The following is a 24,251-nucleotide window of genomic DNA, read 5'->3' on the forward strand; positions in this document are numbered from 1 at the left end:
GACTTAAATCGAAGAAAGTAGGGAAAACCACTAGACCATTCAGGTATGACCTAAATCAAATCCCTTATGATTATACAGTGGAAGTGAGAAATAGATTTAAGGGCCTAGATCTGATAGAGTGCCTGATGAACTATGGATGGAGGTTTGTGACATTGTACAGGAGACAGGGATCAAGACCATCCCCATGGAAAAGAAATGCAAAAAAGCAAAATGGCTGTCTGGGGAGGCCTTAAGAAACACAGGCTGGAATCAAGATTGCCGGGAGAAATGTCAATAACCTCAGATATGCAGATGACACCACCCTTATGGCAGAAAGTGGAGAGGAGCTAAAAAGCCTCTTGATGAAAGTGAAAGGAGAGTGAAAAAGTTGGCTTAAAGCTCAACATTCAGAAAACGAAGATCATGGCATCTGGTCCCATCACTTCATGCGAAATAGATGGGGAAACAGTAGAAACAGTGTCAGACTTTATTTTTTTGGGCTCCAAAATCACTGCAGATGGTGACTGCAGCCATGAAATTAAAAGACGCTTACTCCTTGGAAGAAAAGTTATGACCAACCTAGATAGTATATTCAAAAGCAGAGACATTACTTTGCCGACTAAGGTCCGTCTAGTCAAGGCTATGGATTTTCCTTTGGTCATGTATGGATGTGAGAGTTGGACTGTGAAGAAAGCTGAGCGCCGAAGAATTGATGCTTTTGAACTGTGGTGTTGGAGAAGACTCTTGAGGGTGCCTTGGACTGCAAGGAGATCCAACCAGTCCATTCTGAAGGAGATCAACCCTGGGATTTCTTTGGAAGGAATGATGCTAAAGCTGAAGCTCCAGTACTTTGGACACCACATGCGAGGAGTTGACTCATTGGAAAAGACTCTGATGCTGGGAGAGATTGGGGGCAGGAGGAAAAGGGGACGACCCAGGATGAGATGGCTGGATGGCATCACGGACTCGATGGATGTGCGTCTGAGTGAACTCCGGGAGTTGGTGATGGACAGGGAGGCCTGGCATGCTGCGATTAATGGGGTCGCAAAGAGTCGGACACGACTGAGCGACTGAACTGAACTGAACCGAACCAAGTGTTTGAGGAACATTGTAGGCCAGCTGAGCCAGTAAGAGTGTGTGTTAGACATGTAGTCGTGTCCAAATCTTTGTGACCCCAAGGACTGTAGTCCACCAGGTTACTCTGTCCATGGAATTCTCCAGGCAATACTGGAGTGGGATGCCATTTCCTTCTTCAGGGAAACTTCCTGACCCAGGGGTTGAACCTGGGTCTCCTGCATTGCAGGCAGACTTTTTATCAACTGAGCCACTGGGAAGACCTCCAATAAGAAAGTATATAAGTGAATGAGAATACAACGGAGCTAGAAAGTAAGAATAAAAGTAAGGAAGTAAGTGAAAGTTGCTCAGGCATGTCCAACTCTGCCACCCTAGAATTCTCTAGGCCAGAATACTGGAGTGGGTAGCCTTTCCTTTCTCCAGGGGATCTTCCCAACCCAGGGATCGAACCCAGGTCTCCCTCATTGCAGGCGAAGTCTTTACCAGCTGAGCCACAAGGGAAGCCCAAGGAAGTAAGGTAGTGTTCTAATCAGGACTGGGTTGGATGCAAAACAGATTGGACATAGGATTATCACAGCTCAGAGGAGAAGCAGGAGAGGTTGGATGTCAAAGATTGAATCTTTTGTATACAGTTTTATATAGCTTCAGTTCCATTAACTGATACTGGAAATATTGTATGTTATTCAAAGAAAAAAATCAGCAAATTCATTAATATGATATTTGAGATATCTTAGTATATTTTAGATATGTCTAGTTCCTGTTGACGCCACAGTCCATGGTCTTCTCCGAGTATCAAAGTATCAGGCCCTTAATCATTCAAGTTCATACAATAATGAAGATAAGGATTTCAGAAATTAAATATTTATTCCCCAGTTCACAAAAAGTTGATCGGTAAATGAGAAATTCAATCTATTAACTTATAACAGAGTAATTACCTACTAACCAGAGATTTTTTCTTTTATTATCAGCATTAAATTTTTTAGTACAAGGTTTTATTTTGAAATAATTTAGAACTTACAAGAAGTGGCAAAAATAATAGAGAATTCCATGTACCCTTCACACAGCGTTTCCCAATGATAACAGCTTACATAACCACAGTTTGTTGTCAAAACCAGGAAATCCACATTGACACAACACTTTATTAACTCAAGTACAGACATTATTCAGAATTCACCAGTTCTTTATACAGTGTGTGCATGTCTGTGTGCAATTCTATAAAATTTTACCATATGTAGATTTAAGTTACCATCACTGCACTCAGGATACACAACTGTTCAATCACTACAAAGAAACTCTCTCCCATTACTCCTTAAGTTACTCCTTACCCTTTTCCCTAACCCTAACCCTTGGAAACCACTAATCTGTTCTCCATCACTATAATTTTATCATTTTGAGATTTTATATAGTGGAGTAATAGTGTGTGACTCTCTGAGATTGGCTTTTTCCTCTAAGCATAATACCCTTGAGGTCCATCCAAGTTGTTGTGTGTATCAATAGCTCCTTTTCATTCCTGAGTAGTATTCTATGGTATAAATGTACCATAGTTTGTTTACCATTTACCAGTTTATGGACATTTGGGTTAATTCCTGGTTTTGCCATTAAATGTAAATTTTCCATAAACATTTATGTATATGTTTTTGTGTAAACCAAGTTCTCATTTCTCTGGGATAAATGGTCAGGAGTAAGATCGCTGGGTCATAGGGTAAGTGTGTGTTTAACTTTATAAGAAAGTGCCAAACTGTTTTCAGGAGTAACCAGTATAAGACCTTAAAAATTATGTAAGTAATATATGTTCAGTTTAAAAAAAAATTAATGTAAGATAACTATGTATAAAGTGAAAAGTTAAATTACAAGCCCTGGAATCCCATACTACCTATTTCCTGAGAGGTAACTATTGTTAGGTTTCCTGTATGTTCTTTGAGAATGTTTTATGGCTTTATTTGTAAATACACACTCACAAATGGGACCACACTATAAAAGCTATTTGCAACCTGATTTTTTTTTCATTTAACCTATCCTAGGCATGTTTGTGTATCAGTAGATATATACATACTTAATTGCTTTAAAGGTGGGCATAGAACCCCATTATATGGATGTATGATAATTTACTCAGTCCGTTCCCTAATGACACCATTTCTATCATGGTCAGTTTCTCTTTATTACAAAACTATAATAAAAATCTACATGTATCTTTGTGTAACTTGCATGAGCATATCTGTATGATAGATTCTTAGGAATGGAAATGCTAGATCAATTTTACATGAGATTTTTTTTAACAATTTACATCCCACCAATGGTATATGAGAATTCTTACTTCTTCACCAACATTGAGTATTATCAGAATTTAAAATCTATGCCAATCTTGTACAAGTGGTATTGAATTTGTATGTCTTTAGTGGTAAATGAAGTTGAGCACTGTATTATGTTTTATATATTTATTAGCCATTTCTGCATTTATTGTCCAATAAGTTGACTGTTTATATCCTTTGTTCAGTTTTCTACTGAATATGTTTATCTTATTGATTTGTGAGAGTTCCCTGGTGGCTCAGAGGTTAAAGCATCTGCCTGCAATGTGGGAGACCAGGGTTCGATCCCTGGGTCGGGAAGATCCCCTGGAGAAGGAAATGGCAACCCACTCTAGTATTCTTCCCTGGAGAATCCCATGGATGGAGGAGCCTGGAGGGCTATAGTCCGCGGGGTTGCAAAGAGTTGGACACAACTGAGCGACTTCACTTTCACTTTGTATACTAAGGAAATTAGCTTTTCATTCATGTAGCGAATATTTCTTCACAACTTATAGTTTGTCTTTTGCCTTTGTTTATGGTATATTGGCAACCCACTCCAGTACTCTTGCCTAGAAAATCCCATGGACAGAGGAGCCTGGTGTCCATGAGGTCGCAAAGAGTTGGACACGACTGAGCAACTTCACTTCACTTCACTTCAATGCATAACTTAAAATTCTTGTGAACACAGCTTATTCATCTTTAAACTTTTGGATTTTAGGTCACATATATGTATGCTGTGTAAAGTAGGAGACTATCTGGAAAACCTAATTATAATCAGAAGCTTGCTCCATTTACATGGAGTCAGAACAAAAGAATTGCGGTATGCTTTATTCATACTCGTGATCAAACAGGAGGATCATCTCCGCTACACTGCGGGGTAAGCATTACTAAAGACCAAAATATTTTTGCATCACATAGTGTTCTCCTCCTCACACAGTATCAAATATTCTAACTATTAAATTTTACTTTTTCAGTATTTATCGGGCACCAAATGCTTCTGCCATTACTATGAAGGACATGTTACAAATAATGAAGATTAAAAGCTTATTTTACATCAGTTACATATTTCATATGATGACAGTTTTTCACTTTGTCTTCAAATTCTAAGGGTGTACTCTCCATCTTTCAGTACCCTAGGAAATAAATTCCACTTCTCAGGACAGGACTGGGACCCGCAGCACTTTTCTGAACAAACTCTAGAAAAAAAGGGAGGCTATGGTGAAACATTCTTGAATATTGGTGTATATCTGCTATAAAATTTATTTCTGATGTTATACCAGTTAGTTATTAATCTTCCTCAGTGGTTTTTTTTTTTTTTTTTACAAAATGAAAGTAAGTTTACTAAACAGAGGAACTTTTCAATTTTGTTCAAAGTATAAAATTGTTTAAAGAAGTCTCAGTTGCTACATAGACAATCAGCTGAGGATGTAAATTTATAAAATAAATGAAAAACTATTTGTACCGTGTACTATAAATGTGATGTTTGGAGCAGAAAATCAGTAATTTACAGCTAATACTAAAACAGGAAATCATTTAATATCAATTGATACTAAATTGGCACAAGTGAACTAAATTAATGTAAAATGATTTGGTACAGAGCCCATTTTTTTTCTATTACTTTAAGTGTAATTTTGCATTAACTTATATAACTGTAAATTTTCCACTACTCCCTATTTAATGTTCTAGCTGCATCCTTAACTTGAATCTATTAAAAACTGTATAACATTCCACCAAAGATGGTCTATAAAAGAAATGGAAATTTATTTTGAATAGTATTCCACTCCACAAAGTTCTAGAGGTAAGTAAAAATGTTTCAGGTTTTAGATGTTTAACTTTTATTGTCCAGTTGATTAAATATACCATAACTCTTTTTTGAAGTTGCACGGAAAAAAGAAACCGAACAAAACCCAATGACCACACAGGATAGGAGAGAAACTAAGACAGGCGTGACAGGGATGTAATTGAAGGACTGAAGATAACCATTATTTTGCATTAGGAAATGCTTTAGAAGCTCTATCCGGTGAATTCCTCACCATTTACACGGGGCTTGCATTATTTCTCCTTTGGAAAATGTGTCTTGTTATTAAATACATTTTGTTTCCTTCTGATTGAAATCTAATTTAATATTATAGGAATAGCTTAAAGAAACATACAAAAAGAAAAAAGAAACAAAGAGCTCTTCTTAACACTATTGTGTGACTCTGTAACAGCCAGAGAAACATTGTAATAGGTCACTTCTCCCCGTCCTGGGAGAAGCGGCGCTACCACGGGGACAGGCCCTCCCGGAGTTGACTCCGCCCCCACCCCCGACCCAGAGAGCTCGCGGCGGTCCAAGGTCCGGGACGCTGGATGCGAAACAAAAAAACAGAAAGGGTGATAGAGACTTAGAGCTAACTGGGTCGGAGGAGCGATAAGGGGATCTCTTCGCATTTCAAACATCTTGAGGGAAGGGCGAGGAGGAATGATAAGAAGGAACCAAAAATTCTTAACTAAGTCGCAAGGCCGCCTCCGCCCACGCTTCCAGGAAGACGGTGGATGAGCGGGGGAGGCGGGGAAGACCAGGGAGGTGCTCCCGGACTCCTTCTGCCCGAATTTCGATTTCCCTCCACTCCGCTTCGTCCCGGGCCTCCCCTCCGCTCAAGAGTGCAGAATAAACTGGTGGAGCGCGGGGCCTAACCTAGTAGCCCAGTTCCCTAAGTCTCTCAGACCCTGGAGAGAGACCGAGCACGTTTTCTGCGAGACGGTACTAGCGGTCTAAAGAAAAATAAGTGTTTTTTTCCCCTCCAGTGCTAGGTCTTCCCAGTGGAGAATCAGCTCGTTTTCTCTCCACATCCGAAGCCCAAAGCGAGCAAAACACAACAAAAACTCATAAAACAACCCCCCTTAAATCACTTAGGATCAGGTGCCCGAGTTGCACGAGTTGACTTCTTTCGGTGGGAAGGAGTAGGCGGCGCGGGGAAGCGAGGGGCCGGGATCTAAGGCCAAAGGCTCCCTCGCCGGGGCGTGTCACAGCAGGGGACCTCGAAGGGTGATGCCCGACTGGGCTACCACCTCGGGCGGCACGGCGTTGGGAGGAGGGGGCCGGGGCACCAGTTCCCAGGGAGCCCAGTTTCCGATTTCCCACAGCGCGGGGCTCCTCCGGACATCCCTACCGCCCTCCCCTCGACCCCCCAATAAAGAAAGAGGAAACGCGGCGCGACCGGCTGCGCGGCGGAAGCGCTGCTCAACGAATGAGTAAATCAGGCGCGGGCACGGCACCTTGTTTACCCCACTCGGCGGCGCGCCCCTACGGGCGCCTCGTTGAAAGGCGGCGTCGGAGACGCTGAACCCAGGAGGCAGTCGACCCCGATTGGCTGGTGATTGGGAGGAGGACGCTGGGTGGGAGGGCAGGGGGCCAGGCGTTGCAGTGGCGACTCTCTGCCGCTAGATGACGCTCCCTCCCAACGGGAGCCGGGCGCGGGTTCGCGGCCGACAGATGGCGCCTGCGCGTTCCATTCGCCTCCAAGTCGCCGAAGAGCGAACACCCCAAACAATCCCGAAGCGCCACCAAAAAAAAAAAAAAAAAAGAGAGAGAGAGAGAGAGAGAAAAAAAAAAAAAAAACCCGCCGGATCCGACCGCCACTTTCAAAACCCCCCACCGCTCTAGAACCGCGGGAGCTTCCGTCCCTGAGTAGAATTCAAGGGTGTAAAAGAAGAGGAAGGGAAAAATATCTTGTACCAGCCCAGGGGTGAAGAAGCCCCCGGCCTGAGAAAGCAGGAAGGAGGAGTGGGGGAGGCGAACAGTCTCGTTGCTGCCTCTGTGTACGCTGAGGGGGGAGGTAAGTTATAAAATGGCGGAGGCGAAGCTTCTAGAAGTTTGGAGGGGCACCCGGAGGGCGCGGGGCCCACCGTGAGGCGCGTGTGGTTGAAATAGGGCGCGAGAGAGGAGTTGGGAGGGAAAGACACTGGGCACTCTTGCCGTTTAATTTCTTCTCTTATTCCTTTACCCCAGCGGGGCCCGCTGTGGAGCGGGCGGCCAAGTGAAGCCGGGGAGAAGCCTCCTCGTCCCCGCGTAACCCCCGGCCCTTCTTTTCTCCCCTCTTTCCCCAAGTCGCTCCCTCAACACTACCAAGGAACTTCCAACCCCCTCCCTTTCCTCCCTACCTCCTACTCCTAGAGTGGCTTTCTACCGCAGGACTCTTCTTTTCGACTACCCTCGCTGAAGGCTTTCTCTTCCTTCCCTCGCCCCGCTCTCCCTCGGGGCCTCTACGGAGACCCCCCCAATGGGTGGCCCAAAATGGAGAACGCGGAGCAGCGCAAGATGGAGGCTCTGCTTCTCGGTGTAGCGTTAGATTTAGGTGCCTTTTCTCCGGCAGGCTCTTAAGCCTGGGAGAGCCCGAACTGGAGGTGGGGTGGGGTGCGAGCCGTAGTGGGGGAGGCAGGCCGGGCGGCCGCGGTCAGGATGGGGGAAGAGCGCGGCATCGCGGCGAGGGGAAGGAAGAGAGCAAAATGGTGGTGCTGGGAACCTAGGGGGGAGGGGAGGCGAGGAGGCTCGCTTGTGTATATTTGGGCCTCGGACCGAGGGAGGCGAGGGAAAATCTACTCTGATCACACCCTTCCCTCGTGCCCCCTCCCTTTTCCCTTCCCCTCCTTCCTTTCCTCCCTCCCTCCCCTCCCTCCCTCTCTTCCTCCCTTCCTAGAGAGGGAACAACATTCATGTGACGGGCCCCTCTGCCTCTCCCCCGCCCCGTCATCTCCAGCGCGTGGTGGGGGAACTGCCGGGGAAAGCGATTGGCATCGATCTCTCCATCCCTTCCGAGGCCCGACTTCGGTCAGTTTTCTTCGGGCAACAATTTTCTAAATAGGCTGGGGTCTGGCGGTGTTGGCCCCCGCGTGCAGACCTTGCCCCGAAGGGGGCCCTGCCTGCCTGGCATGGGAGGAGGGGGGAAGGGCGGGAGTGGAAGGCTGTTTGTTGGGGGGTTTTGGCGCCACTTTTGTTTTAGTTTTACTGCTGCTTTTCGTTCCCACCCCCACCCGCACTGTCTTTCTCAAGGCACGAACTGAACTGATCCTTGCCCCAGGTAGGCAGCTTCTGCTTTTTCCCTCCACACTTTTATTCTTGCTTGGGGTTGACTTTCTTTTTTCTTCTCTCGCGTACCCGGCGATCAGTGGACGGCGATTTTAGGACGGAAAGGGTCGGATGGGCCATGGGAGAGAGAAGGTGTGGGAAACAGCATCAAGTAGTTCCGTAAAACTTTGAGCCCCGTTCCCATTTTCTTCTGGCCTACATTCGAAACGTATTGTTGATTTTTGCCCCCTTTTTCCCCCCCGTTGCGAGAATGTCTTGTTTTCCCTTTAGTTTTTTTTTTTTTTAATAAACCGCTGTACTTTCGACATTTAGTTTCCGCTCCTCCTTGGTGTATATGTCATTTTATTTTTAATCCTGAGCTGTAATGGGTTTTATCGTATGGTTTTTCATGCTGCAGTGTCCAGCTTTAATTTTTAGAATTGCATTAGTAGTTTCATCTGGTTTGTGAGACTTTCTCCGCCGTGGCCTAGAAATGTTTTATATGTTGTTGCCTACCGCCCCCCGCTTCCCTCTCCTTCCTCCTTTCTCTGGGATGTAGTTTTTTAATTGAGGGTCATGGTATTTGATTAAATGGTTATTTACAGTTTACGTGATGTATCTATTAAAAACTTTTGATCTGTAGGGTTAGATTTAAGTAAACGAAAAGCTCGTGTTGGTTTGAGATGGTTCCTTAAAATGCGCGGGCCGTCCCCCACACCCCCCTCCGTAAAGCCTCATCTTCCCCTCGCACGGGAGTGTAAATTCCATACCCCTTTCTCCCACGGACCGCCGTATTCCACGGCAGCCACACCCTGTATTTGTCTCTGTGGATTGGACTCATTATCAGCTTAATTTAGTGACTCTTAAACCACCATGATGGGACTTGCTTAAGCACGAAGCTTCTTTTCCTGTTTAGTCCTAGTGGTTAGTGTCGAAAGAGGAATAATCGAGGTTTCTTGATGAAACCTGGTGCGGTCCAACCTCTGCCTTTTTTCTGTTGTCTTTTTTCCTACTCCGGGCTGTTGGCGGTGTCAGCACCGCTGCTGGGGGCGGGGGTGGAGGGGAGAAAGAGTCGGGTTACCGAAGTGCGTCATTGCTGGCTCTAGCAGGGCCTGCTCGGGAGCTGCTGGTGTTTGTTACTGTCCTCGCAGCACTTTCCTGCCAACCTTCTCTCTCTGCGTATTGGTTGGGAGCAAAAGCAGGAGGCGGGCTCCTACTTCTATCCGGAGCCTAGCGCGTTGTATTTAAGGGTATATGTGAACTTATTTAAAAAAAAATGGGCCCTGTAAAGTGCATACATTTCTCTTTAATGAAATACAATTCAGATAGTTTAGATTTGCTTTTATATATTTTCCAACGAAAGGCGGGGTTAATTTTGAGCAATTTAAACCTGTCAAGTTAAAATGCCTGGTTTTTTTTTTCTTACACTGATATCAATCTGTAATTAGGAATCAGAAGGGCCAGTTAAGGCATAACTGTTCAGCGGTTTTTCGAGCGATTGAATTGTAGTTTTATGACACATTATGTTAAATAGTGTGCTTTTTCTCGTTTTGAGCTAAGGTGCTACGTGAACGCAAGCTAATTGTTCATGTTTAAGTTCATTCTCATCATATAATCCTATTTACCCTTTTAGATATAACTTTAAATGTGTCCTTTGGATCTTACTGACTTCATTAGATTCTTAAAGATGGTTATTTCCCTTTAAAAAAAAAATCTTCCAACCTAACAAGGAGTTGTATGGGGTAGCTGTACAGTTACATTGTTAAATTCTGACTTCTTGCTAGTTTTTGATACTTTTATTATCTTTTGATTTTTCTCTGTACTTAGTACAATATCTTCCTCAATTCTTTTCTGAAGATAATTGGGGGAGAGGTGGGAGGTAGAGATGAAACAAAAGTGGCCTTGAGTTGGTGGTTGTAGCTGGGTGATGAGTACGGGAGAGCTCATTGTACTATTCTCCCTACTTTCGCGTGTACTTGAACGTTTCCATAATTAGAAAATTTTGAAGAAAAAATTCATATTACCTTGCAATTTTGGTGTAATGACAAGTTTATATTTACATATTATTTGCATGAGAAACCTGGCCTTGTGTATAAGTAATTACACAATGTCTGACTTACAAACTCAAAAAATATTTAAATTGAACCAGTATGGAATAAACAAGATAAATGCTTATAAATTGGTTGAACTTTAAATATTTGTAACTTAGTCTGAATTTGCTCTACTTTTAATTTCTTTTTTAATCCTTTGAAAATAGGAAAATTCCATGAGCAAATTTTGTAAATTCTGCTTGGTGTCTGTTTCATTAAGTTGGAGTTCCAGTGAGTCAGTATGAAAGGGATTTACTATTAATAGGAGGGGCTTTGGCAGTTGGAATAAGTGACAGTGGAAGAGATTCGGGTGCCCTAGGGAGCATTCCTGGTAAGAAGATCGAGGTAGGAGTTGAATTCTGTTTCAGTATTCGGTGTTTAATGAATGGGTAGAGAAGAGGATTGAAAAATAAATGTACTTATTAGCTATTCTTTCCCACTGTGAAATAACTATAGCTATAGCATTTTAAGGTATCAGACTGGCAGTTGGGGGTGGGGTGGGTTTTTAAAAAATTGATCTGAAACTGAATGTTTACATATAAAATGAGTTAAAGCTCCCCTCCCCCCATTTATCCTGGTGGCTTAGATGTTAAAGAATCTGCCTGCAGTCAGTGCAAGACTCGGGTTCGATCCTGAGTTGGAAGGGAATGGCTACCCACTCCAGTATTCTTGCCTGGAGTATTCCATGGACAGAGGAACCTGGCGGGCTACAGTCCGTTGGGTTGCAGAGTCGGACAGGACTGATACTTTCACTTTTCCCGCCACTTTTAACGATTTGGTGCTATTAAATAAAAGTTGATGTGTAAATTATTTTAATGTTTTATGTTAAGAACATCTACCATTGCCCATCAACAGTAAAAATTCATCGACATTAAGGTCTCCTTAGTGTATTTGTAAATTGCTCCTGCAAAAACATTGTAAATTATTTGAAATAAAGCACCTTATTTTCTGCAGTTTTGTGTTGTTTAGTGGCAGGCTTTTTCACCCTAGAAGATGTATTTTTGAATGTATGTCAAAGCTTTAAAGGGAACCCAAAATAACGGATATTTAGTTTTTCTATTTGGTGACGTGTGTTCCCTAATCATTATTAAAGCAAAAATTCCACCCTAGGGTGGTGACAGACATTTCATAATTGTTATTATTAGTCTGTTTGTATATTATATATTCATCATTTTAGCCTTAGAAAGATGTTAAGAGCAGACAGTATATATTTTGAACTCTTATTTGTATGCGAATAATTTAAATAGATGATGAGGATTGTGACTTCAGATTTATTTTATTGTGGTGAGGCAAGAGCTAAACTACTAAAGCAACAAATTATGAGTTTGGCAACTTTGAAATCTATTTAGTTAGTTTTTTTTTTAAGCCCCAGCACTCAAGATTTTAATGAAATTAAGTTATACATTATTTTTTCCTTGTTTTCTTTTTCGACCTTAATGAGAATCTGTGAATGGGTGGGTTAGGGTAGGAGACAGGCTTACGCTCAAATTATCCTTTGGGAATATAGGGTTCAGTGTGAAAATATGCCTTGGACAGTTTAGTAATGCTTAATATTCTGTATGTTTAACTGATGCCACCCGCAGTCATGTGTGCAAAGGGAGTGAACAGTGAATAGCATATTTCTGCTTTGGGTTCTTTATAGTAGATGGAGGTCTTCAGTTTTTGATGCTGCAAGTTTTGAGCTTAAAATTTACGTTAGATGGACACAGTGATCTGTCTATTACATATCACTGGGATAAGGTTCATATCTCTTTAATGGTGTGACCTTTTTGTGTCTCACATATTAAAAAGAAACTGGTCTTGTGTTAGTACTTTGACATTACTGTTAGATTATTCAAAGACCTGAACACAGCAGTTTATTGTATAGCAGAGCACTATCCTGTAACTATTTTGGAAGTTGGGGAGCATAGCAAAGGCAAGGGATAGTCCAGGTTATCTGTGGGTGTTGGTGTATATTGAAACATTACCAATTATTAGAGAGTAAAGAAGAAACTTTAAAGATTCAGATTATTTTAAGAGTTCTTTACATGTATTTTAGTTTTGTAATTTCTACATTTGGTACATATTTAGGACTTGTAATTTGTGGTTCAGTACTCTTCCTGTATAATAATTTTCTGTATCTCTGGCTATCATGAGTGGTGGTTATTGCATGTTCTCTTTGGCAAAGATATGTGAGAAAGCAAAATTGTCAGCTTGATTTTTTTTTCAGTCTCCTGAGTTGCCTGCTTTGCATTTAATTTAACCAAATTTTATGTTTTGTCAGTATGAGTGGTGTTGCTTGGTGGAGTCTTAATTTTTGTGTGTGTTAGTCACTCAATTGTGTCCAACTCTTTGTGACCCCATGGACTGTATAGCGCATTAGGTGCCTCTGTTCATGGAATTCTCCAGGGAAGAATACTGGAGTGGGTTGCCAGGCCCTTCTCCAGGGGATCTTCCCGACCCAGGGATTGAACACAACTCTCCCGCATTGCAGGCAGACTCTTTACCTACTGAGCCACTAAGGAAGTCGTTTTTGTGTATGTACATTTTAAAAAACTACATCTCTTTACCAGCTATGGTAATCTGCTACCTGAACTGTATTTTTAATGTCTGCCTGCCATAGTTCTATCTTTGGTAATAACCAGAAGAAAACAAGTCTTTACCTATGGTTAGTCTAGTCTGGAGATTATTGAAATTGATTTAAGCCCCAGCCTCTCCCCTTAAGCCCCACTCTCCCCCTGAAACAAGGGAATGGTGAATAACGTTGATGGTCTGTTCTTTTTTGTAATATTAGTTGGAAAATACAGGACTAGGCTTGATGAGACAAACTAGAGAGATTTCTATAAACTCTGGATAATCTAATGTACAACTCCAAGAATATAAGTGTATAGAAATAAAATACATATTCTTAAAATACTGTTGAACATTGTTGGAAGGGAAAAAAGGAAGTCCTGTTTACACTTTTGCATGGATAACCTGCGATTTGTTGTAATGGGATTTGACCTATAACTTGTTGAATGCTGAGCTATTCTAAGAAACTCTTCATTTAGTTGCCACTTGAATGACTTAAATGCCAATAACTGTACTATGTGTTTTAACATGTATTGTTTAAAACTTCACAGCTACCTTGCAAGGTAGATGGTTGTCATTTTACAGATGGAGAAATTGAGGCTCTGGGAGAATAAATGACTTGTCACAAAATAAAAATTGACAGTCTGAATTCATACCCAAAGTAGTCTGGCCTCAAAACCTTTGTACTTTTTTGTTAAGCTCATAGTTTCTCTTAACTTGGTTAGGTCTTAGGATATCCGTGACCAGAAAGCATGTTTCTTTTCAGTGTTATGAAATGAGTTTTTTAAATGTATCATACAGGGTAAATGCAGGTTTTTTATATACAGGATTTGATAAGTTGCTGCCTGATGAAGGGTCTACATTGTGTTTTATACTGAAAGGTTAAATAGTTAAATCTGAGCTTTAGATTTGTTTGAGTATGCGCATTATACAGAAGTTTGTGGGATAATTTTTTTATTATTATTTTAGATGAGATAATGTGTTGGATTGTTTCTTGATTTTGGGGGGGCGTCATACTATGGTAGATAGAATAGTTTCACTAATATTTTTTTCTTCTGTCATGTAGTCTCTATATAGAAAGGAGGCTAAATGTGTCTGAGAATAGTTCCCCAGTCATTCAGCATGTTTATCATGTGCTTTAAAATGAGAACTTAGGTGACTCTCATAATTTACTGCTCTGATTGGTTATATAGGGGTATGTTGTTGTTATTTAACGTTATCTTAAAATATTTTCTTCTAAGTATTAATAACTTCTCTGTTTCTACTTTTTATTCTAGTTTATCTTTCCACTTAATTAAAATTTCTTGTTCTTATTTTTTTAATCAGGTAGTAGTTAATAATTGCTGCCCTGAATTACTTCGTTCAGTAGTGATCAGAATTTGGTCTCAGTTTTCTTTGCTTTTCCTCTTTCTCCTTCCTGCTTTTCATAAACTATAACTGGAACTTTCCTAATCTGAAGGAATGCTAGATATTGTATATCTGGCCTAAGGTAAATTAGTGGAGATGCGGTAAAACTGAATATATTAGTGCTTTTCACAGCCATAAGTCAGATTTTATATATTTTATGTTAATTATTTTCTTAATGATTGTAGGAAGTATTTTTCCAGGTGATAGTCTTCTACCCAGACTCAATACTGAGTCTTTTCATCCGTATTTTCCCCTTTGTAGTCCCAAGTACCACTGCTGTTCTACCACAGAATTATGCCCCAAGGCGTCCATTGTGTATAATGAATTAGTTTCTTCCTTTGCATCTAGAAAGATACTAGCTCTGTACTATTCTTGGGAGAATTCAGGAAATTGTCACTCAGATCATTTTCTGAGTTCTGTGGTTAATAACATGAGGAACCCTTATTGAGAAAGGCTCCTAGAATATTAAGGGGCTTGGTTTAGTGCTAAACAAGGTTTTACTTTTCATGGTTACTTTCCTATCAGTAACCCTAATATAGCCTTTACAAAATAAAATGTGATAAAGTATATTTGATAAAATATGAGTGCAGTTGATACTGTTGCCATCTCTGTGGGAAAAATTGGTTAGTGTTGATTTTAAGCAGTTAGTGCTACTTGGTTTTAAAGAATTGAATATTGAATGTGGGAAGTTAAATGCATAGTTTCATTTGTAAAAAGGAATATTGTAGGAGCTCTGTTCATTATATTATCCAAAACCTTTTATAAGAAGTCTTTGACAGTGACTGACATTAACAGTAGCTGACACTAACTGTACTCTTACTATGTGCCAGGCGCTGTTACAAATGCTTTACGTATATTAGCTTATTTAGTCTTCATAACCCTCTGAGGTAGGATGACCATATGATTTATTGTTCAAACCAGCATACTGTTGAGAGTGAAGAGTGAAAGGGGCAATAAATGGATGGCATGCTAGGATAATAGTATAAAATAGGACTGTCCCAGAGTAACTAGGATGTGTGATGACCCTGATTAACACCCCTGCCCTCCCCACCCCCACTTCAGAAGAGGAAACCAAAAAGGTAGGAGGCTGAATAACTTGCCCAATTATTGTGGTCAGAAGAGATTCGGAACTTCTGGGAGATTTCTTTGGGCAGGAATGTGAATGTGGGCATTTAAACTGCTTTATTTTAGAGTTTATTTTTACTCTTTCAGAGGAGTTTTTAATCAGTATGGGGTCCACAGTAAAAGACAGGAGATAGTGTTTTTAAAAATCCAGTAGAATTTCCAGTTGGCTCTTTTCAAATGACAATGAAGACTTAAATGACTATGTGTTAATGTTGAAGAGCAACTTCTCTGAGTGAGGTCCTCCTAAGTAAAAGCAGAAAACTCCAAGATAACTACTTTTACTGTTTACATCTGTTTGTTCTTCTTAAGTTGTTTAGACTCCATTTACAAGTTTCTTAGGAGGAAATGTGAATTGTATGATATTTCATGGGGGTTCTTAGATGGAAAATTTCTTAGAAGATAGCTGAAAGAGATACAGTTTTGTGACTTTTAAAGAGAGGTAGTAATAGAAAAGGAAAAAAAAGGGTCTAGTTTAGAGACTTGTTTGAAGTTAAACTGATTCTGTACCATATTTTGAAAATTAAGTCTTGTAGATTAATGTGTCACTTCATAAAATTAATAGTTCTTTTATTTTTGATAACTTTTGCAGTTGCTTTGTATTCCCAGTCTGTATGTTTGTGGTACATCCTCTCCAAAAATGAATACTATAAGGTGAATTCAAACCTTTGGAGAAATGATTTCAGCATAATGGCAGATTTTACTATTTTGTAAACTAAGATTTCTTTTCCCTCTTTTTCTTCTAGTGAGAGTGAGTAGTAGACAGCTGATCTTAAGAGGACTTTGTGTTTTATTTTCATACTTAGCTGTTATTTTAATATTTCATTGAGGAATTTGTGTTTTTTTCCTCCTAGCTAGTTCACTCTTGAACGTTTTGTTGGTGTCACTATATAAACAACTGAGAGGTTATTAAGTAGGTCTATTCAGTTTTTGCTTCCCTGGTGGCTCAGAGGGTAAAGTGTCTGCCTGCAATGTGGGAGACCCGGGTTTGATCCCTGGGTTGGGAAGATCCCCTGGAGAAGGAAATGGCAACCCACTCCAGTACCCTTGCCTGGAAAATCCCATGGACGGAGGAGTATGGTAATCTACAGTCCATGGGGTCGCAAAGAGTTGACTGAGAGACTTCACTTTAACTTTCATTCAGTTTTTAAGGGCTTCCCAGGTGGCACAGTGGTAAAGAATCCGCCTGCCAATGCAGGAAAAATGGGAGACCCGGATTCGATCCCTGGGTTGGGAAGATCCCCTAGAGAAGGGAATGGCAACCCACTCCAGTATTCTTGCCTGGAGAATTCCGTGGACAGAGGAATCTGGCAGGCTCATGGGGTTGCAGTCCATGGGGTTGCAAAGAGTCAGACATGAGTGAAGCAACTGAGCATGCATGGATTCAGTTTTTAAAGTCATTTGTTTAGTTCACTAAAAGCCGTCATGAAGTTGGAAGGAGGGGGACTGCATTTCTGACAAGGGGAAGGAATTCGTGGACCTCATAGTGACTGGTAGACAAAAGATTATTTTGTGGATGTGATTTATTACATAAAATTAAATATAGATGGTGTTTTCAAAAAGTTATTGTTGGGTTTTATAATTTGGGGCCCATGCATAAGGTAGAGGTGTGAGACCCCTATGAAATTAATGTACAAAATATATGTGAAGTGAAAGTTGCTCAGTTGTGTGTGACTCTTTGCAACCCCATGGAATTCTCCAGGCCAGAATACTGGAGTGGGTAGCCTTTCCCTTCTCCAGGGGATCTTCCCAACCCAGGGATCAAACCCAGGTCTCCTGCGTTGCAGGCAGATTCTTGACCAGCTGACCCACAAGGGAAGCCCAACAAATCAACTGGTAGATAAAGTGCCTTCAGGGATGGCATATACAGTTGTAAACTGCATAGTCTGCTCTCAGCATTGTCATTTGGGTTGTATCACCCCAAAAGACTCAAAAATAACCCTTTTTGAAAACATTGTGTACTGGAATTACTATATACTAAGGAATACTATGTTAAAACCACTAGCTATCAATGCAGTTTTGATAGTGTCCTTAATTTAAGATTAGGGAAAAGTATTTAAAAATAAGGGCTGCTCTGAAAAGCTTTGGGGGAAAATAACAATTGAAGGCTTGTTAGAGCACTGGAATGCTTCAGTCTTGAATGGTTGTGAATAAACTAAGTTAAAAGAGTCCATGACCATCCTCTATAACCAGTCACTGTTATCTAAAGGTTGAGACCTTCTGATTGATAGTGTGCTTCTGTGTAAAAGAAAAAGAGGCAATCAGCAATCACTCTGTTATATGGGACTCTTGTGTGTCTATTTCAAGTTCGAAATGCTTGCTTTTAAATAGGAATTTAAATTTATCTATGCTTGTTTTGCTTTTTGACTTTGGAGTGTTAACTTGAAATGTCTTTGTCACAGTATATGATGCTCATTAAATTCATTCTCTACATATATATGATGATGCAGGTTTGGTATATTTAAGGTAGAATTTCCATTTCAGGATTGTGATGTATGATACACTCTTCTTGGGTTTCTAACCTTTTTGTCTTCAAAAGGAAGAATTTTCCCACACTCTACCAATGTATCTCTCGCCTGGTACCTAATTTGCAAACTGTTCAATGATTAGAATGTTACTACAAAGAACACAGTTAATATCCTCTTACTGAGAAAGGCCTTTTTTTGTGGCTTACAGAAGTAGTATTAAAGATAGGAATATGAACCTTGGAGAATTTCCCTTCTATGTTAAAGAAGTAGAGAAAATGTAGGAAATATTAGCAAAGCCATAATATTTTTCCTTTGGGATATGTTCCTCCCTGTTTGCACCACTCATTCAGGCCAAAAGACATTCCTTAGACTTTATTCCTGGCAGGAGAATTGAGGAAGTGGTGGTAGCTATGGCTGGCAGGGAAGCAGAAACTTAAAGGTATGTTTTTCAAAAGCAAATTTGTCAATGACAAATGGATTTTTCCAGCTTGAATATGTGTACTTTCTGGAGTTTTGATTACATGTGTCAGTGGATAAAGTGCTACTATTCATTGAGGAATATTCAGTAGTTGCATTCATATTTGGATGTTCTAAATATACCTAAATTTCAGAGGGCTTATGTGGACAATACAGGATTGTATTAGAAAAGATTGTTTAGTAGGGAAATAGTTCGTAAATCTTCAAAGTTAGACTGGAACAGTTATCCAGGTTGCTGCAGAAAAGTAGCAAACGTCACATGAGAGATGATTTTGTGTGTATAAATATGTAATGCTTATATGTACAATATTGGTGATATCCAAGTTTATTTCTATTTCTTTATTTAGCTATACTGGGTCTTCATGTGGCATGTGGGATCTTTTTAGCTGTGGCATGTGAACTTTAGGTTGCAGCATATGGGATCTAGTTCCTTCACCAGAGATTGAACCTGGGCCCTCTGCATTGGGAGTGCACAGTCCTAGCCATTGGACCACCAGGGATGTCCCCCAGTTTATTTCTTATAAGTAGTTTACCTTTTTCAGACAAGGAATTATGTTTTTATGTGATTTTGAATTGTCCCATTGTGTAATATGTATACAGATTCTCAAATGGTTATTAAAACCTTGGGTTTTCTAGAAATGTAACCCTGCATTGAAATCACATTATTAATACCTCAGTTTTAAAAGTTCTCATGTTGAGAGAGTAGGAGTCAGTTAGTCTCCTCTAGTTGGCTTTGCATTAATGATAAACTATATATCTACAGGATATCATTTATATGATCTACTACATGGCAAGGCTCCCTAACATTTCATTTTTATTTCTTAAAAAGACATGTGTGAGGTAGTTGGTGATATTTTAATTTATTAAGGTTCAAAATGGTTAAGTGACGTGCCCAAGTTCACTCAGCTCGTTTGTGAGTGGCAGTGCCTGCTTTTGAATCCGGTTTTGCCTATTTTAGCACACTTCTTTACGTGGTGATACACTGCCTCCCAGTGGGATGAATTATGGACTTGTGTAGTGATAACTTTTGGGTGGGGAAATGAGGGGGCAGGAATCTTAAATTGATGAGACTGAGGAAGTTAAACTCGAAGTAGTCAGAAAATGTTCGGGAATTAGGTAGGAGAAGCCTTATTTTCTACCAACAGCTGATAGGGAAGAAATTACTTTCAATCTGAAATTATATGTGATGTGTTTCATATTTTATAATAAGCATCAAATAACACCTGAAAAAGTGTTGAGTGGGGGAGGATGATAAATTTTGTTATATTTAATTTGTTGTAATCCTCAGTAAAGTAACATCTAATTAAGAAATTAAACTTCTTGTAAAATAAACTATGAAACAAAATGTTATCCAAAGCATCATTGGCATTTGCCTCACTGGTAGTGTTCCTACTTAAGGACAGTGGTAAATTGGTCTAAACCCAGGTAACATCATGATGCTACTTTTGTGTTCTTTTTCTTCTGTTTTTCCTTTTTCTCCAGTACTTCGTTTTTGTTATTATTCTATCTCCAATATCTTTATAGTTTCTAAAATTCTCCATTGAAGGTAAAACTGTTTCGATGATTTCTTTTTTGCATTCATGCTACTACTAATACAATGTAACTCTATATGCTAGGCACTGAAATAAAAGTGATTTAAAAAATAGACTCATTTTATTCTCCCAACAACTGTATGAGGTAGGTACTATTACTGTATCCTGTTGGCAGGTGAGAAAACAGAGGTGCAGAACAAAAAGGTAAAATTGCCCAAGGACACATACCTAGGAAAGTGGTGGACACGTGATGTGACACCCAGGCACATGAAAGTCCCATGTCCTCGCTCTACAGTACCATACTGCTGACTCTTGACACTAATGTAAATGGTTTCCTCATCTTGGCAGTGTATTTATTTTAAGCCCTCTCTTTAATTGTGAAGCATGTTTGTTCATCCTAATAGGAATTTTAGAAGTCAGCAGAGGATTGGACAAATTTCTGATCCTCAGGTTTCCTGGCTATAAAATGAGTAATCCTCTCTGCCATATTCTGTTATGGGGATTAGATAACAATACTTTTCTGAGTGCTTTCTGTATGCCAGACAATAGGCTAAGGGTTTCACTGCCATGATAGGCCCCTAGATAATTGTAATGTTTTCAGTTACTGAGTACACTCTATATGTTATATACTTGATGTAGTATATTACTTTTACATTTTAATCTTGTATAGGGGATACTGTACTCATTTTACAGAAAACTGAGGCCTAAAGAAATTGAATAATTTCCCCAACTATACCTTAGGGCCTTTGTATTTGCTTGCTGGTTCCTGTCTTGCATGGTTGCTCATTTCTTCAGGACATTTTGCTCAAGTAATTAGTCTTTCAGTGAAATATTCCTTGGCCATAGTGTGTGAAATATCTTTTGCCCCCAGCACTCTCTTTCTCCTTACTCTGTTGTATTTCTCTGCTGTACTACAGTTTCTCTGTTGTATTTCTTCATTATCAAACATAGTTTTATGTGGTTTGTCTCTCCACCTTACCATGTAAACTAAGTGAAGGCCAAGATATTTGTCTTGTTCATTACCTTAACTCCAGCACCTAGAATAGTGCTTGGAGTGCATGCACTGTGTGGTATCCTGAGACTCACTAGACTTACTTGCAAGCTGACCCAGAATTAGCTGATTTAATCTTAATAGACAAGATAGGCATTTCCTGGAACAGAGAAGTGATAAGGATTGTGCTTGGACCTGTTTCTGGGTGGGAATGGGAAGGCAGCTGTGTCTCATGTTGTAATTTTTAGAAGTCTGTTCTCATGAATTGCCTTGAATTCCTGGAGGAGTGTATGCCCTCGGGTCAGCTTCTAGGTTCTCTGAAGGCTTTTTATCTCTTAATAGAGGTCTACTTTCCAGCTTCTTCTGCTTGTCTTAACTTTCAACCCATCATTTTGCCTAATGATTTGTTCATTGACCATTTATAGTTTTTTTGTGATGTGCACAGTATGGAGCTAGATAAGTTGGCTTCGTAGGAGAATTCCTCGCTTTGCCATAATATGCACATACATACGTATGTGTGTAGGGTTAAAAAACGAAAACAAAACTGCCATGTATTGAAACTTTATGTTTTAGTTGCTATTTTCATAGCAAGTTAACATCATTATTTTGTAGTATCTTGGAATTCATACTTTCTTTCTACATATAAATTTTTTTGTAATAATTGTGTACTTAGAACATGGTAGTAGTAATGCTGTACTATGCTCTTGCATTTGAATGGTAGTTAATTTTTGAGAGAAACAAAATTGTATTTTTAGATACTTCCACCTTAAGCTGATATTAGTGCAACTGGAGGTCAGGAGTAAGAGGTAGACCTTAAGGATCCCTATGCATAGTGTACATTGGTCTTTAGCGGGGAGAAGTCACAAATGAAGAGGAACAGAAGGCCAAGAGTGGGCAGGAGGACCACCGACATAGGAGAAAATCTAGGAAAATGTACCATAAAATCCATAAGCATCTCAAATTTGAAAAGAATCCAAGTGGCGTGTTCTCCCATCTGGGAGATGCTTTAAAATTGTATACAATATTAAAACTGTTGTTTCAATTATATAAAGTTGAAATTATGTTTAAAGCTGATATTTGTTCTTGTTCAGTCTCTAAGTCATGTCAAACTCTTTGTGACCCAATGGACTTCAACATACCAAGCTTCCCTGTCCTTCACTATCTCCCGGAGTTTGCTCAAACGTGTGTCCCCTGAGTTGATGATGCCATCCAACGATCTCATCCTCTGTCACCCCCTTCTGCTCCTGCCCTCAATCTTTCCCAGCATCAGGGTCTCTTCAAATGAGTCAGTCCTTCGCATCAGGTGGCCAAAGTATTGGAGTTTCATCTTCAACATCAGTCCTTCCAGTGAACACTCAGGACTGATCTCCTTTAGAATGGACTGGTTGGATCTCCTTGCAGTCCGGGGGACTCTCAAGAGTCTTCTCCAACACCTCAGTTCAAAAGCATCAATTCTTTGGCCCTCAGCTTTCTTCATAGTCCAACTCTCACATCCATCCATAGACTGGAAAAACCATAGCCTTGACTAGACGGACCTTTGTTGGCAAAGTAATGCTTTTTAATATGTAATTGCTTTTTAATATGCTGTCTAGGTTGGTCATAAATTTCCTTCCAAGGAGTAAGCGGCTTTTAATTTCATGGCTGCAGTCACCATCTGCAGTGATTTTGGAGCCCCCCAAAATAGTCAGCCACTGTTTCCACTGTTTCCCCATCCATTTCCCATGAAGTGATGGGACCAGATGCCATGATATTCATTTTCTGAATGTTGAGCTTTAAGCCAACTTTTTCACTCTCCTCTTTCACTTTCATCAAGAGGCTCTTTAGTTCTTCTTCACTTTCTGCCATAAGGGTGGTATCATCCGCATATCTGAGGTTATTGATATTTCTCCCAGCAGTCTTGATTCCAGCTTGTGCTTCTTCCAGCCCAGCGTTTCTCATGATGTACTCTGCATAGAAGTTAAATAAGCAGGGTGACAATATACAGCCTTTTGGAACCAGTCTGTTGTTCCATGTCCAGTTCTAACTGTTGCTTCCTGACCTGCATACAGGTTTCTCAAGAGGCAGGTCAGGTGGTCTGGTATTCCCATCTCTTTCAGAATGTTCCACAGTTTATTGTGATCCACACAGTCAAAGGCTATGGCATAGTCAATAAAGCAGAAGTAGATGTTTTTCTGGAACTCTCTTGCTTTTCCCATGATCCAGTGGATGTTGGCCATTTGATCTCTGGTTCCTCTGCCTTTTCTAAAACCAGCGTGAACATCAGGAAATTCACGGTTCACGTATTGCTGAAGCCTGGCTTGGAGAATTTTGAGCATTACTTTACTAGCGTGTGAGATGAGTGCAGTTGTGTGGTAGTTTGAGCATTCTTTGGCATTGCCTTTCTTTGGGATTGGAATGAAAACTGACCTTTTCCAGTCCTGTGGCCACTGCTGAATTTTCCAAATTTGCTGGCATTTTGAGTGCAGCACTTTCACAGCATCATCTTTCAGGATTTGAAACAGCTCAACTGGAATCCCATCACCTCCACTAGCTTTGTTCATAGTGATGCTTCCTAAGGCCCACTTGACTTCACATTCCAGGATGTCTGGCTCTACGTGAGTGATCACACCATGATTATCTGGGTTGTGAAGCTCTTTTTTGTACAGTTCTTCCATGTATTCTTGCCACCTCTTCTTAATATCTTCTGCTTCTGTTAGGTCCATAGCATTTCTGTCCTTTATCGAGCCCATCTTGGCATGAAATGTTCCCTTGGTATCTCTAATTTTCTTGAAGAGATCTCTAGTCTTTCCCATTCTGTTCTTTTCCTCTATTTCTTTGCACTGATCGCTGAGGAGGGCTTTCTTATCTCTCCTTGCTATTCTTTGGAACTCTGCATTCAGATGCTTATATCTTTCCTTTTCCCCTTTCCTTTTCGCTTCTCTTCTTTTCACAGCTATTTGTAAGGCCTCCCCAGACAGCCATTTTGCTTTTCTGCATTTGTTTTCCATGGGGATGGTCTGATCCCTGTCTCCTGTACAATGTCATGAACCTCCGTCCATAGTTCATCAGGCACTGTGTCTATCAGATCTAGTCCCTTAAATCTACTTCTCACTTCCACTCTATAATCATAAGAGATTTGATTTAGGTCATACCTGAATGGTCTAGTGGTTTTCCCCACTTCCTTCAATTTAAGTCTTAATTTGGCAATAAGGAGTTCATGATCTGAGCCATAGTCAGCTCCTGGTCTTGT

At 40.4% G+C, this 24,251-nt stretch overlaps 1 protein-coding gene and 1 long non-coding RNA gene across 13 annotated transcripts in view; one reads left to right on the forward strand and one right to left on the reverse strand.

Annotated features, from left to right (window-relative positions):
- Positions 1-1,898: 1,898 nt before the first annotated feature.
- Positions 1,899-7,885, reverse strand: LOC121818283 (uncharacterized). The gene is made up of 2 exons (XR_006058336.1): positions 6,597-7,885; positions 1,899-4,534 (listed from the first exon to the last, which is right to left on the reverse strand). It is a non-coding gene; the product is annotated as an uncharacterized LOC121818283 (long non-coding RNA).
- Positions 6,832-24,251, forward strand: part of STAG2 (STAG2 cohesin complex component) — a 129,625-nt gene continuing 112,205 nt past the window's right edge. For 4 of the 12 annotated variants that reach the window (XM_027963263.2, XM_060408010.1, XM_042242108.1 and 1 more), the window contains exon 1: positions 6,832-7,156. The gene's annotated coding sequence lies outside the window, so the exon portion shown is untranslated. Of the gene's footprint in view, positions 7,157-8,015; positions 8,399-24,251 lie in introns of those variants that run through there. The other 8 variants (XM_042242107.2, XM_042242109.2, XM_060408009.1 and 5 more) reach the window with 2 other exon arrangements.

The sequence above is a fragment of the Ovis aries genome, chromosome X, assembly GCF_016772045.2.
Source record: "Ovis aries strain OAR_USU_Benz2616 breed Rambouillet chromosome X, ARS-UI_Ramb_v3.0, whole genome shotgun sequence".
Classification (NCBI taxonomy): Eukaryota; Metazoa; Chordata; class Mammalia; order Artiodactyla; family Bovidae; genus Ovis; species Ovis aries.